This window comes from Leptonychotes weddellii, chromosome 4, assembly GCF_054177405.1.
Source record: "Leptonychotes weddellii isolate Sample4059 chromosome 4, ASM5417740v2, whole genome shotgun sequence".
NCBI classification, from domain to species: domain Eukaryota; kingdom Metazoa; phylum Chordata; class Mammalia; order Carnivora; family Phocidae; genus Leptonychotes; species Leptonychotes weddellii.
In genome coordinates this window covers 78,557,805-78,573,490 of record NC_138372.1, presented here as the reverse complement: position 1 = coordinate 78,573,490, position 15,686 = coordinate 78,557,805, and the positions used below count along the sequence as shown (strand labels likewise).

Below are 15,686 nucleotides of genomic sequence, written 5' to 3'. Positions count from 1 at the left end.
CATTGTGCCTCTCTAAATATTTCCATTTTGTTAGTCACCGTTATTCTTCAAAAGCGAAGAATGAGGGTGGTCCAGCATCACACCTGCATGTTTTCTCATGGCTCTGTGATATTATTCATCCGGGTCTGGGATTTGACCTCATTAAAAACAATTACTTCTTCATTTACTATACTGACCTAGTATGACTTGTAATTCCTTCTTAATGTCACTGGCTTGGGCTTCCCAATTTTAAATCATTTTTGTGGACAAAGAGTATGGGAATAAAATCAGACTCAAGCAGGTTTGTTTTCTCTTTGTCAGTGGCAATTAGCGTTACACCACCTGTTTCGAGCAGCAGGTTTCAGGCATTTCAGAAATATTCCTTGTTTGGGGGTTTCCAACACGTTAAATCAAAATTGAAATGTTGCTGTCCTTAACACTTTGGAGTCTCGGGGCATTCTTGTCTGCAGGATTCCTAACACTGGTCTTATTGATTTATGCCACTCTTTTGTATTTGTTCTTAGCCATGTGTCCCTCCCTCTGTGTTTTGTGAATATGCTGCCTGTGGATCCTTTATCTGAGCTCCTGTGCACATCCTCATTGAAGTCAGTTGTAATCGCAATGTCGGAGTTATGTTTTTTAGACTCACCTCTGTTTCTTCCAGGCAGTGTTTTTAATAATGGAATTAATATCTATCTTTTCCCTTTTCAGTTTTCAGTCTGATTTCCCCAGGTGACAATAACCTGCATCCTTGACCGCCACACACTCCAAGATGACAGAGTCATTTCCTTTAACATTCAGATTACCATCATTTACCCTGATGTTCTCTTCGTTGTTGGTGATGGTTAAGCCCCAAATAGCAGTGCATTGTATTCTCAAACCTCTGCGAGATGAAGTTACTTTCAAGACGTCAATGTATCGGGTGCTCTGTTCTTGTCAGATTAGATCTCTCCGTGGCTACGATGAGGCTGAAGTGTTCTTACCCTCCATCAAGTCAATACACTGTTTCCAGGCCAACTTTTACTTTCTGTTGAGAAATCATCATCTGTACTCCCTCTCTGGATAAGTATTCAACAATATCGCTACTTTTAAAAAATGTTCCAAACCATTTCTTTATTAGCTTAACAAATACTTATTAAGCATATGTACTATATTCGTTTGCTAGAGCTGCCATTCAAGTACCACAGACCGGGTGGCTTGAAAAACAGAAACTCTTGTCAGAGTTCTGGAGGCTGCATGTCTGAGATCACAGTGTCAGCAGGGTTCATTCCTTCTGAGGGCTGTGAACTAGGGATGTGCTCCAGGCCTCTCTCCTTTGCTTGGGCATGGCTCTCTCCCCTTTGTCTTCACATCATCTTTCCTCTATATGTCTTGTGTCTAGATTTCCTCTTCTTATAAGAACACCAGTCATATTGGATAAGGGCCCACCCCAATGACCTCATTTTAACTTAATGACCTCTGCAAAGACCCATATGGTCATATTCTGTGGTTCCCAGGGGTTAAGACTTCAACCTATGCATTCTGGGGGACACAATTTAGCCCATAACATGTACTATGCATCAGCCCCCGGGAATATATTAATGAATGCAATAAAGTCCCTGCCCTCATGGAGTTTTTTCATGCTCTGGTGGGAACTGGGGAAGGTGGGCAATAAACAGTAAATAGAGGTTATAATGCCAGCTCGTGGCATTTAGAATCTAAACAAGCCAGGAGATGTCAGGTGACAGAGAGGGGATGGAGCTAGGAGGGCTGTCATTCTAGATGAGGCCACATTTCAACAGAGACATGAATAAAGTGAGGGCAAGCTCACTGCAGACCTGAGGCTGAAGAATGGTTGGCATATTCAAGGAGCACAGAGGAAGAGGTCGAGTAATAGGAAATTACATTGAATGGGTGTGGGGTCTTGGTGGATCTGGATTTTATTCCAAATAGTGTGAGAAGAATTTGAGGGTTACAAAAAGGGAACTGACATGAGAAAGAAACTTGTACCAAACATGGATATTATGAGGTATAATGTGCAACCCCTTCTAGGAAATATATGCCATCCCTAATAAAAATGCCTAAACAGTTTTCTGGTAGACTTTATTGAAATTAAGAATTCCTTTTGGAAAAGGTATCACCCACCTACCTGACAGACGGGTCTTGTCAGAAGCCTGAGTCTTATAGTCTTCAATTAAACAGTCATATAAAATATCTCTACCAAGAAGGAATCTTTGAATTGACTTTTTCAGAGGTCTCTTCCCTTATGGCAAGTTTAAAATTAAACTTTGACACATGGTTGTCATCAATTTGTTTAAGAAGTTGCTACAGTGAAGGAAACCATATTTACATTTTTGAAGGATCACTCTGGGTACTGGATAATTCACTATAGGGTTTCCATTTGGGCGTAAAACTTCTTCTATTATACCTGCTTCTTTTGAATATTCCATTAATTGTGCTAGTTCTTTTCAAATCTGAATTTACTACACAGGCCCCCCCTCTCTAATACAGTATATTTAAATTACAAGAAGATAAATGATTACAAATACTTGAAATGCCAAAGCAAGCCCATTTCTGTTACAAATTGACCTTTCTGCAGTAATCAATAAAAAGCTTTCTAAACTCTTTTTTTTTTCATTTCCCTCTTTAAGATCATAATTAAATATATATTAAGACTCAACAATAGTTTGGAGACTGCATAGCCAATCAAATAAAACTGATTATCCCTCTTCCACTTAAAAAAAAAGCAAAAGACTACGCTTACTTACGTGATTCACATTTTCCAACTTAAACATAACATTAGTATTCACTAGAGGAGTCCCAGTAAACATCAACGAGAAATCACACTGTCAGCAGAAGTCACTTCTTATAGCATCTGGTAATATTGAGTGTTTTCAGTTCCAAATCTTAGATGAAGTCTTATTAATGAAAAAGGGAAAACTCGAGGTTCTTCGATAAACTAGGGCACTACAAGGTTTTGTTTTGCGTATGTATATGAACGCTGTGAGATGGCCGCCTCATAAATGAGATACAGAAAAGGGAAGTTTTTAAAAAATCAAATCAAATCCAGACCCAGTTTCCCTCTCACCAGGATGGGCAAGTACAGAAGCTATTCCTGGGGCAGTCTCCCTTCCCAGGCTACCCGTGGTCCTGGGAACCAGGTGGAGCCAGGTGCCTGGTTGCCATTCTTTCCTGCATTCCTCCATCAACTTTATTTTTTTTAAGATTGTATTTATTTACTTGTCACAGAGAGAGAGAACACAAGCAGGGCAAGCAGCAGGCAGAGGGAGAGGTAAAAGCAGACTCCCCAGTGAGCAGGAAGCCCAATGTATGACTCGATCCCAAGACCCCAGGATCATGACCTGATGCTTAACCAACTGAGCCACCCAGGCGTCCCCCTCCACCAACTTTATTGAAGACTAAGTATCTGCTGGAAATACGAAATTATTAGCTAGTTGAGATTGTATTTACTTATGGAACCCAAAGAACAAATGAGTGAGGGGCACAAAGGATGAAATAGGGAGGAAAGTCAGCAAAGAAGGGAGAAAGACATAGAGAGGAAAAGTAAAATTTGCTTAAATTTTTTAAAAAACAATCAGTATGTGCAGAGTAAATCACACTCAAAAGATTATTTGCTTAAAAATAAAAATCACACGAACATATTTCAAGTTAGAAATTATTAGTGCCACATTAAGCAACTGGGAAATTAGGGGCTTGCACTGACAGGCTGCACATATGGTAAAATTGAAACTTGGAAATTAGTAATTAATGTCACAGCAGTGATGCATTTTCTTCCAAATGAACTGTACCATGTTTTGCTTAGGGATTTTAAGCTTTCTGTATGCAATGTTACTGCTGGCTTTTGTTAATCTAAATATTTCTGAAACGTTTATTTTACAATATACCAAGACTCCTTCTGTTAACAAAATTCTAAGCAAAGAACATAGAAAGTGCCTTTATTTCATCGGCTGATTTTTATTTGATCACTCTTATCCTACAGTGAACTTTTCACAAAATCACCTTAAATTTGATACAGTCTATTATTGTGAAGATACTATTTTTATTTTTGCTCTCTCAATCCTCAGTCAAAAATCTACAAATTAGGGGCACCTGGGTGGCTCAGTCAGTTAAGTGTCTGCCTTCAGCTCAGGTCATGATCCCAGGGTCCTGGGATCGAGCCCCGCATCGGGCTCCTTGCTCAGCAGGGAACCTGCTGCTCCCCCTGCTTGTGCTCTTTCTCTCTCTCTCTCTCTCTCTCTCTCTCACCCTCTGACAAATAAATAAAATCTTTTTTTAAAAAAAATCCACAAATTACTGTGGTTTAGAGCACCCGAGTAGGAAGCCTGAGTTCACACATGCTGTCTTCCTTGAGTTCAAACACTCTGTGAAAGGTACCACTGTGGCTTCCAAGAACCCTGGCATTCTCCCTCCACAAAGCCATAATTGTGGATCTTTGGGGTCGTAAATCCATTTAAGAGTTAGGTAAAGAGGAGAAAGAAAAGATTGTTCTCCTATATACATCAATGCACACATACCCCAATGAATCAGTCTGATGTGTTGGGGTATATGTGCATTGAGGCCAAAAAAGTTATCAAGTATTTTAACATTAGTACAAGATATCTTTCTGAACTATGTCACTTGGCATACAACAGGTTAACTGAAGTGTTTGGAAAGGTTCAGAATAACACTGCCAGGCTCAGCCTAGCTCAAAGGCTGAGGGTTTGGGGTTTTGGGGGGTTTTGTTTTGTTTTATTTTGTTTTTTTGTTTGTTTTTGGGGGGCTTTTTTTTATTGACTAAAGAATTAGGAACTAATTATCCATTTTCAAATTTTAAGGTAATTGCAAAGTAGAGATACTGACAATAATTGCTTTATTCATGTGCTGTCAATCACCCTAAGTTTGCTAGAGCTTCAACTGCACTGGTTCCATGTCAAAGTGGGATGCAAGCCAATCTCTGCATGAACACTCACTTATTTCCCCGTTGTTATGCTGTAGAAAGTTAAGTGGTAGATTCATTGAACTAAAATAGCGTTGATAAACACTACCAAACTCATTTTAAAAAATCAATAAGAGGGGCGCCTGCGTGGCTCAGTCATTAAGCGTCTGCCTTCGGCTCAAGTCATGATCCCAGAGTCCTGGGGAGGAGCCCGCATTGGGCTCCCTGCTCTGCGGGAAGCCTGCTTCTCCCTCTCCCACTCCCCCTGCTTGTGTTCCCTCTCTCACTGTGTCTCTCTGTCAAATAAATAAATAAAATCTTTAAAAAAAAATAAAAAATAAAAATAAAAATCAGTAAGAATCCAGCAGGCATTTTACTGGGCATTTAAGTGAAAATTTAAATGCGACCCTGGTGTTCTTCTTGTTTTATTCATGTTTATTATTTAAATGTTACATTTATAGCCTAACTGTGGCTACCCTAACCTGATTTCTGGCTTGAGAAGTTGTCACTCAGGCAACCTATAGTCCCCAAACTAGATCACTTTCTCAATTCACAAGGAACAACTGATGGTCTTGTCTCATAAAATAATAGTGGATTCAAATCTTTTTTCCACTCTCATCTATCTCCAACTCTTTCCCAGGATAGCTGTCCTCAGAGAATTACAGCAACTACTAACCTCTCTGCTGCAGACAATTGAAGACACATACAAGAAAACCTGGCTCCAAGAGGCTAGCAACAATGTTGACTGAATCACCATGGATGTGCTCCCTCCCCCTGGGTCCAGAACACACACACACACACACAAACACAAACAGACGGTCATCACCAGGACTTACAGCACTTCTCCTCAGAGAAGTAAAAACCCAGATCTTTGATTTGTTGAGCTTTGGCAAAGTCACTCACTTATCTAAACTTTAGCATCTTTTTAAAATAATTTTTAAATGTCTGAAAAATTATTAGGAAATATTTAAGGTATAGAAAAGGTATAAAATTAGAATATGATAGACACCGTGAAGTTATCATCTAACTTCACAAATATAATTAGCACTGCAGGTGAAGTCCCCCGTGTACCCCTCCCAGATAGAGAAGACAACTATCATCCACACAGTTCATCTTTCATAAGTGTTTATCCTACCCAATATGTAGAAATGTATTCTGTATTTTAAGGTTATAATACTGTATATATTCTTTGGCAACTTGGTTTTTTGTCTTAAGATTTTATTTATGAATCATATATTGATATGTGTAGTTGTAACTTATTCTTCTTCACTATTGTACAGTATCCCATGTTATTTGAATGTACCACAGTTTATTTATTCTCCTGGAGATGGATATTGAAGTTTTTTCCAATTTTTTATGTTCTTATAAACAATGCTGCTATGAAAATGTTTGTATTTATCTCTTTGCTAAAATAGAGAATTTAAGCCAGTATACTGATCACTTGGGGCACAAATGGGTGTGCCAGTAAATGCATCTCTCCTGCCCTCAGATTTGGCCAGGTCAGAGCCTGGGTTGACCAGAGCCCCTCACTGGTCCACTCCATCCATGAGCTACCTCACCAGCTTATGGCAGTGCATGCTGTGAAATAAGAACAAAAATGATCTATTCTCACACTCAGTCAAGACACTGAGAATAAAGACCAGATCTTACCATCCATGTTAACATGACTTTGTTATTTCACTACATTAGTATTACTTTACTTCTCAGGATCCTCTTGCTCAGACAAATTATTTGATTGTTCATTATAGAAACTTCCCAAAAGAATAATCAATTTTTTCGATGGAAAGCATCAGCAGACAGTGAGTGCCCTAAGATTCTTTGAATCTCCTGACTCAAAATCCTTCCTTGGTTATTCCATCAATCTTGGACTGTTGTATCATAATCCTTATTCAATCCCACTCACGTTTCCACATTGAGGCATCTGTCTTAAACCAAAATTCCATTTCCCAATAAATTCTGATCTTGATTTTACCATTCCAAGATACTACCAAAGTTCTGTGTTGGTATAAACAGTAAACTATGCTTTGTCTTATCAACAGATTATATGGGTGATATTTGGGGGTTGATAGTTGCATTAAAGTGGAATATTAACATTTTCAAAATATGATAAGACAGCAAAACTTTAGGAAGCATGGTTATAGAGTACATACCTTGGTGTGGAATGGCTGAATCTCAGGATAAGTGCATTATCAATTTTACTATATATTGGCTAATTGTATTATTGTGAGCCTTGTTTTCTCTGTAAAATAAAATGATTGGGCAAGCTGATACTTAAACTCTTTTTTGGTCTTACAAATGTTTTCATCTTCAGATTAGAGCAGGAACTCATTTTAAAAACAAAACACATCACACCAATTGTGTGTGTGTGTGTGTGTAGCAAAACTTCATCTACCTTATCTTATAATGTAAGAGTATTTTTAAAAGACATTAAGAAAGAAAAAGAAGCAGAGAGAAGAAAAAGTACTTATCTTATATTTTTTAATGATCTAAGAAGTGGAAAAAGAAACCAATCCTCCAAGCCTTCTCTGGAATATCCTATAAGCACACCTCTTTTCATAGGTTCCATTAGTAGGGTATCTATAGCAGGAATGCCAAACATATGGCACATGTACCAATGCTTACCCTCCCCCTTGCCCTTTGAAGACATTACAAAGCATTCACAGTATTCACTCCACAACACAGAGTCTATTTCAGAATCCTCCTCAAATTACATGCCATCTCAGAAAGCCAATTCCAATTACCTCAGTTTGGTATTCAAGATAACACCTGTTGATTACTCTTTGTCTCTCCTTCTCTAGTCCAAGCAACCTGGTTGGGTTCTGTCTTCCCCAAATGCCATTTTATTTCTTCACTGGATAACATTTTTTCCCTACCTAGAAAACCCTTTTTCTCTCACTTTGTCTACTCTCCCTATGACCATCTTTGAAGTTAAATTCAAGTAGAATATTCACAGTGAAAGTTTGTTCTGCAATTCCACATCATGGCGACTGTCCCATTCATAAACCCCAGTGGAACTTCAGCCTGAAGCCATCCCCAGTGATTTGCCATTCTCTGAAGAATAACACTGAAGAAAAAAACTGACAAACTCTTTGGAAACATAACGTATGGTTGGTCAAGAGTAGAAAGGGAGTGAAATCAGGTGTCTCCTTGAGTAACTGTTTTTTGCAGTCAGGTCATCTTTTAAAGGGAAACTGTGTGGGAGCTGGTGATGACATGAGGAGTATCTGAGAGACAGGATATTTCTACTCCCTGAGTTCTAGTTTGCAGCCTGTTTTTCAGGTATTGAAGTTGGAGTAAGGAAATGATATTAGAATTAAAACATCTTCTCCATAAAGATGCTAGGCAGAAAAGATTCACCTTGACTGTAAAGATGTAGGGATGATGTACAGCTATCCCTATAGTGGGAAGTCCAAGACAACTAAAGATCACCAAACCATTGTCCGATCATGCTCCATCAATCTAATTTCACCATTAGGGCAGCCAAAGCAACCAGATCGATGATTTTAAAGTCCAACTCTTTGTTGTCTTGGAAACAAAATGGCTCACCCCCATAAGGAACTGATCAATTGCTCAGCACTCAAATTGCAAATAATGCTCTGGCTGGATTGTATACCTGGCAGTTTTTGGACACAGGAGTAATTAGAATTCTAGGCAGGTTTCATATCACAGAAGGTTAAAGAGACTTAACCAACACAAAGAATTGAGGTATTATATATATTTGAAATTACACAATTTTCTATTTCCTTGGTTCCTTCCCAAACTCACAATTGCTTTCAATAAAGTTGCCTGTTTAATTGGTTTCTCTGCAACCAGTGAGAGTGCTTATTTTAATCTAGGAACTAAAGGTAATGATTACAAATACAGAATTTTAGTCACTTGTCACGTATATATAATTTCTAAAAAAAAGTTACACACATCTTTATTTATCTTGTATCCTTTTGAAAACAGCATAAATATTTTGTTAGAGGGGCTAATTTTGAGGTATTAAGCAATTTGTCTCCATCCTATATAGAAGGTCATGAATGAGGATTTGAATAAAGGAAAATGTTAATGAAGCTGCTGGGAAGCAAAATGAAGAAAACAGAAGGTTTAAGGATGCTGTAAGTGCTCTTTAAAATAAAAAGGAAAGCAAAATAACTGGGAAACAAATAATCTCTTCTCTCCCCTAAAGCCAAGATTTAGAAGAATTATAATTAGTACATAATTATGAAGAAGAAATAACCAATGAGTTCCCAAACGTGTATACCCATATTATACCTCATTCCTCCTTTTATATTAGAGGAGGTGACCCTCCTCCCACCAGTTCCATTTTGTGGCACCTTCACTTTCCCCTATGTCTGAGACCTTCTCTTTCCTATATAAATCAACCTCTCCCTTTTACATTTGGCTCCTTCCCATCAGCCATCATATATGCTCAAGATTATCCCATCTTCAAAAAAGAAAAATTCCCTCATCATTCTACAGCATTCAATATCTCTGCTTCCCTTTACAGATAGTCTTTTAAAAGAGTCGACTAGATTCAGTTTCCACTTCTCATCTTCCGCTTACTAAAACTTACACCTATACGGCTTCTATGATTGACGTGCCATTGAAAAAAGCCTTTGAGTTACATGTCAATAAATCCAGAAAACATTTTTTAGTGTCCAGCTTACCTGACAGCATGTGTCAGTCTCTCTAACTTAAAACACTTCTTCCCTTGATGTCTATGAGACTCCACTCCCTTGGCCTTCCTTCCATGTCTTTGATCTTTTTGCCTCCTTTGCTATCTCTACCCCATGGTAGAGCTCCTTGAGACTGTGCCCTCTACCACCTTCTTTTCTTATTCTTTGTTCTCTTCTTGGGCAATTTCATCTAGACCCACGCCTTCGACTAGCATTTCCAGTCCCTTAGACTCTCAAGATCAAACCTGTTCTCTGAGCTTCCAAATAATATGTCTAATTCTCACTGTGAAATCTCCAACTGAATAGCTTGGAGGTATTTCAGTCTCAACATGTACAAGATTGAACTCATGATCTGCCCCTAAAACCTGATCTTACTCCAATGTTCTCAGTATCAGTAAATGGTGCCAAACCAGAAATCCTAGCTTAAATATTTCTCAACTATGTCTACCACTTTCCTCCTCCACTACTGTGCCCCTAATCTATGTTACCATCTCTTGCAAAAGCTTCTGCCATGGCCTATTACCAACAGGTCCTCCTACACACTAACCCTCCTCCAGTACATTCCAGTACATTCTCCACATAGCAGCCTGAGTAACATTTTCAAAACCAAGATCTGATGATGGCAGCACCATTATAAACACTACTATTGACTTCCCACAAATCACAAACTAAAGATCAAAATCCTGACAGGGGCCTGCATTCCTGGCCTTTGCCCACCTTTTGAGCATCAAATAGTACCATCTTCTGCCTCATTCTCTAGTCTCCAACCCCAATGACACTTTCCTCAGTTCCTTGGCAATTATTTTCTCCCGCAGGGCTTTAGCATATGCCACTCCCTCTGCATGGAATGTTCTCGCTTCCTCTTCTCACTCCTACCTCCCAGCAAGTTAACAGTCTACTCATCCTTTATGCTTCAGCTAAACCATCTCTTCCCCCAGAAGGTTCCTTGCCACCCCAACCTAAGTCAGGTTCCTTTCCTCCTTCAGATAATTTAGCTATGTTTATAATTATACATCTATTAGTACAATCATTTGTACAACCTATCTCACCCACCAAACTAAAAGCTCCATAGTAGTAAGCTTTAGATATGTTTTTGTTCACTACTCTTTGCAAGGAACCTAGCAGAATATCCAGCACATAAAGATCACTAAATAAAGAATGTGCTTCATAAAGAGGTGTTTTTAAAGTATTTCACCTATATTTTATATTTCTGCTATTGAAAATGTGATAAAATATCCCAGAATGGCTGTTAGATGACTCACACAACTACTTTGTGTGAAGGCAGGTATCATAAATGTAACATAAATGTGATGGGAACTGTGGGGGATAACAGAGTCCATTTATTTTAAGGCAAAGGATTGGACGATCCAATGAACAATTCTCCAATATTCACTGTATTCAATGAGAGAAATTACTAATGGGAATTTGCTGTGACCATAAATGTGTGGAAGAAATAAAAGATTGTACTCTTTTGCATCTAATCTTCTCAATTTACAAAGTAGATGAGTTCCAGAAAGGTAAAAAGACTTGTCCAAGTTCCCATAATATAGGACCCAATAACACCACTTTATTTATGTCCTACCAGGTACCTAACATTGGGCTCTGTTCTCAGAGGGCATATGATAAAGTGTATTAATTAAAAGGAACACATAGATACATAATAAATATAATTCATTCAACACATATTTCTGCAGCACATTCTATTTGTCGGGTCTAGATAAGTACCGCAGAACTGAAAACAAGACAAACATGTTATCTTTCCTCATGGATCTTACATTAATTAAGATAATTATAGATTGTGAGAGTCACTATAAAATATATAAACAAGGCAAGGTGGTAATGTGACAGGAGGAATATACCACAGACACTTTGGACAGACTGGCCAGAGCAGACCTGTCCTAGGAATGACATTGAAGGTTAGACATAAAAGATGAGAAGTGGCCAACCCAATGAAGGGGATATGTGGGATAACTCCAGTGGAAAGAGGCAATGGCACATGCTAAGGCCCTGAGGAGTACAAGAAATTATCTTCAAGGCAAAAAGTACAATGTGGTTGGGAGGGAGTGCTTAGTGGAAGTATCATGTGGGATGAAGCTGAGGAAACTAATAGGAGTCAAATCACCCAAGGCTTTGAAGTCCATGGCAAAGGGCTTGTACTTGCTTCTAAGAACTATGCATAGCCATTGAGACAGAGCCTGAAGGCCTTGAATTTATCAGCCTCCATCACCATGTATGTGAGCCAGTTCTTATTACTACCTCCCAGCTGTCTCCAAATTCCAAGATCTGCAGTTGGGAAGCTAGAGACCCAGGAGAGCCACTGGTGTAGTTTCAGTCTGAAGGGCTTCAACTGGAGACCCAGGAAGAGTTGATGTTTCAGTTTGAGCACAAAGACAGGAAAAAACTGACATCCCTGCTCAAAGACAGTCAGGAAAAAGGAATTCTCTTATTTGGCCTTTTCGTTTTATTCAGGCCTTCAACTGACTGGATGAGGCCCACTCACACTAGGGAGGGCAATCTGCTCACTTTACCAATTCAATGTTAATCTCATCCAGAAACACCTTCACAGACACATCCAAAATAAGGTCTGACCAAATATCTGTGTGTCTATGACCCCGTCAATTTGACACATAACCACCGCACCGCTTAATTGTATAAGGCTGCCTTCTAGATGATGTAGCACTGTATTGTGTTGAGGGCTGCTGTTGAATAAATGCCAGCATGTTGTGCTTGGCTATGGTGACCTTGAACTAGCTCTAAGGTTAGGCAAAGTGCTGATGAAGAAAGGTAGGGAAAGTGTGTGGGCGTAAGAAAGAAAACACTCTAAGCTGAGTGTTATTTGAACTCCACTTTGCAAGAGGAGTTGTGAACATTTAGAAAACTCTACAAAGTAGTTTGTGAAAGTCTATAAAGCAGGATGAGCTCAAGATAGGTTAATTGGAAGAGACTGTACACCAGGAAAGTGAAGCTAGTGGAAGGAAAATTTCATCATCTGAGTAGAATACAAAAAATCACCAGAGTAAGGTTTGAAATGGTATCAAGAAAAGCAGAAACCTGAACCCAACCTGATTCAGAAAGAAATCCCTTCTTTAAAATAAGACTCCACTAAATGTCTAAGTTTACCCCTATATATTAGGGTGCATATAATCCCTCAGTTTACTTACCTGTAGAATGGACATAATAATATTGTGTGACTTCTAGGATTATTATGAGGATTAAATAAACCCCACATTTATGGCTCACACTGCTGTGTAGGCAATTTGCTTATTTATTCTGTGGAGACCATTACACTAGGTCATGCTATGGTTAATAGAAAAATTTGTACATTAGCTATTATTCTTTTGGTTGTGAGAATTGAATAATGTAAGAAACCATGAGCAAGTACCTGGCACAATTTAAATGTTACTTACTTCTGTAGCACTATGCCATTTCCAAACACTACCTGCCACCCTTTGTACTAAAAGGGAGAGTCAACACAGAAGAAGGTTCTTAAATCAATATGCTTCTACTATTTGTTCCAGAAAATTCTTGCCAAGGAAGATAAGGGCATAAAGAATGTAAACCCTTAGTCCACCAATCCTAAAGTATAATTTGATCTTTACCATATTCCAAACAGATCTCCACACTGAAATTTGCCCTAACTTCAAACAGATTTCCAAGTCCTATAAATTTCTGCCTCTGACCTCTCTCTTCCGAGATCCTAGACATTAGCAAGGGGGCATTCTCCCTATTTAAGTGAGTAATAAATTCAGCTTTGTTTGACCAATAGATGTTTTGAAGGTATCAAGAATCAACACCTATGTTCTTTCCCTATTTTACAGTGGGACTCTGGGTAAGTCAGTTACACTGTCAAATGTCACTAGATGCAAAACCACATGTCTTCCTCACAAAGTCTTTGGGAGAATGAAGTGTGCTATAATTTTCTACAGCACTTTCTGTCCAAGGATCTCAAAGCATTTTATTTCTGTCAAGTGCAAATATATTACATGATTAATAGCACAGCTTCTGAAAGTGGCAGAAAAAAGGATTTCACAGCTCCAAGTAGTGTGCTGTCAAACTCAGCATGTCTAAATGAAATGACTTTATCATACCATTACATAAAAGCAATACAATGGGAAGAATTGGATGAAAATTGAGACCTTAAACTTGCTGCTATTTTCCTAATTAAAAACTAAAGAATGCCTCCCAACTGCTGATTTCTTTATTTGACTTCATTAGAAAATCACACATGGACGGATTCATAATTACTCTTAAATTACAAGCACTTGTTTATTAATGTTACCAAACTGAGGAGCAGTACAACTGTCTATGATATGTCAATTTTAAAAAGCTGTGAAGCAAAATGATACTCTGTGTTAATTACATTGAACCTTTCACATTTTGGATTTTAAATGGTACTAATGCTTTTACAGAGTTGGAACATTCTGTCTTTACCCTTCATAGGGAGGAAAAAAATTACCTACTGTTCATTGCCCAACAAAAGGGTAGATAAAAAATAAAACAGTTAATACTATTTTTTTAAGGATCATAAACAAAACTACATTAGACTCCAATAAAATCTGATTACAGAACAGATCAGCATTGGAATTTCTGTACAAGAAAATGTTGGTTTGGGAAGTGTTCCTTTCCTGATTCTTGCTGCTTGATTATTTCAGATGCAGAGAAAAGGTTTAGAGAGTCAGCCAATTCTTTAAAATAAGACTCCACTAAATGTCTAAGTTTACCCCTATATATTAGGGTGCATATAATTCAAAAGATGTAATTTGACATTCAAATAATAATACTGAATTTACTGGACAATATAGAAAACAATGAGAGAAATGTGAGGTCTTCTATGAACTTGAGATAATTGCTTTATCCTTGCCAAGATTTAGTGAAACTGGATTTGTAATCACCAAACAGGGTCCTGCAGGAAATCTGTAGTCTATAGGACCTTTCTAATTTGTACTAATTGACTAAAACACTCATGATGAATTATAAAATTTTGTGAATTGGAGGAAGAAATAATATGATTATTAAGACTCCAAGGCAATGAATCAAGCCAAGTGTCTTCATTGTACTTAGAACAATGCCTTTCAACAGTGACCAGAACGTATCCTAGCAACATAATAAGCTCTTCATTGATAACAAAGAACATGTGATTGTTAAAGCAAATAACTGCTCATCCCTAGTTTTGGATTCTATTCTTGGTTCAGCTACTAATTTATAGCTGTAGTAAATCACTAATCTACCTTCGTGTCTCTAGGTCTGCTTCCATAAAATTAAAGGAGATGTTGAAGGATGTTTAGCAAGAAGAGCAAAGAGCTGGACTAGGTTAAGTAGTATTAATTTAACTCAAATTTGAGGTCAATAAAAAAGGAAGGGAGGTAAATGTCAGAAACAGCTCAAACCTCCCCTTCCCCACCTACACCAGATTTCACAAAACACAGCTTGTTCTTTTGATAGGCTCCAGAGAACAGCCTTTAAAGTATTGTCAAAGCCCAGCCATACAGACCAAGAGTGGTTTTTTTCTGTCTCTCCATTAGCCCTTCTGGATGCCTATTCCCTTCTTGCTTTCCCAGTGGGATGATTTCTGGAGCAAATCAGGAGCAAGGGAAAAGAACCTAGGGGCTTACCTGTCCATCTGAGCTCCTTTCCCCTAAGCATCTGTCCCATTCTTAGTACTACCTTGTTACAGAAAGGGAAGAGGTAAACTAGACTCTGAAAAACAGCCACCACCAATGCTTCCTCTCTCCCATACCCACCCACCTATGGATGTCAGTAAAATCCCTGCATTTGGAATCTACTCCTGGGCATGACAAAAAATATATAGTATGAGAAAACATCCAATGAATTTCTCATCTCCATTAAGGGAATAGTATTAATTAAAAAAAAAAAAACTTATCTTTGTTCTCCTCCAGGGTATTTCTTTTTCACTGCTAAAGAATCCAAGCCCAGGGCGCCTGGGTGGCTCAGTTGGTTAAGCGACTGCCTTCGGCTCAGGTCATGATCCTGGAGTCCCTGGATCGAGTCCCGCATCGGGCTCCCTGCTCGGCAGGGAGCCTGCTTCTCCCTCTGACCCTCCCCCCTCTCATGTGCTCTCTGTCTCTCTTATTCTCTCTGTCTCAGATAAATAAATAAAATCTTTAAAAAAA

The 15,686-nt window shown here is 38.4% G+C and overlaps 2 long non-coding RNA genes across 4 annotated transcripts in view; one reads left to right on the top strand and one right to left on the bottom strand.

Moving 5' to 3' along the window:
* The window catches only part of LOC145721055 (uncharacterized), a 381,812-nt gene that overhangs the window by 57,815 nt on the left and 308,311 nt on the right, over positions 1 to 15,686 (top strand). The window lies entirely within an intron of this gene.
* The window catches only part of LOC145721054 (uncharacterized), a 92,845-nt gene that overhangs the window by 60,644 nt on the left and 16,515 nt on the right, over positions 1 to 15,686 (bottom strand). The gene's annotated exons all lie outside the window — the stretch shown is intronic.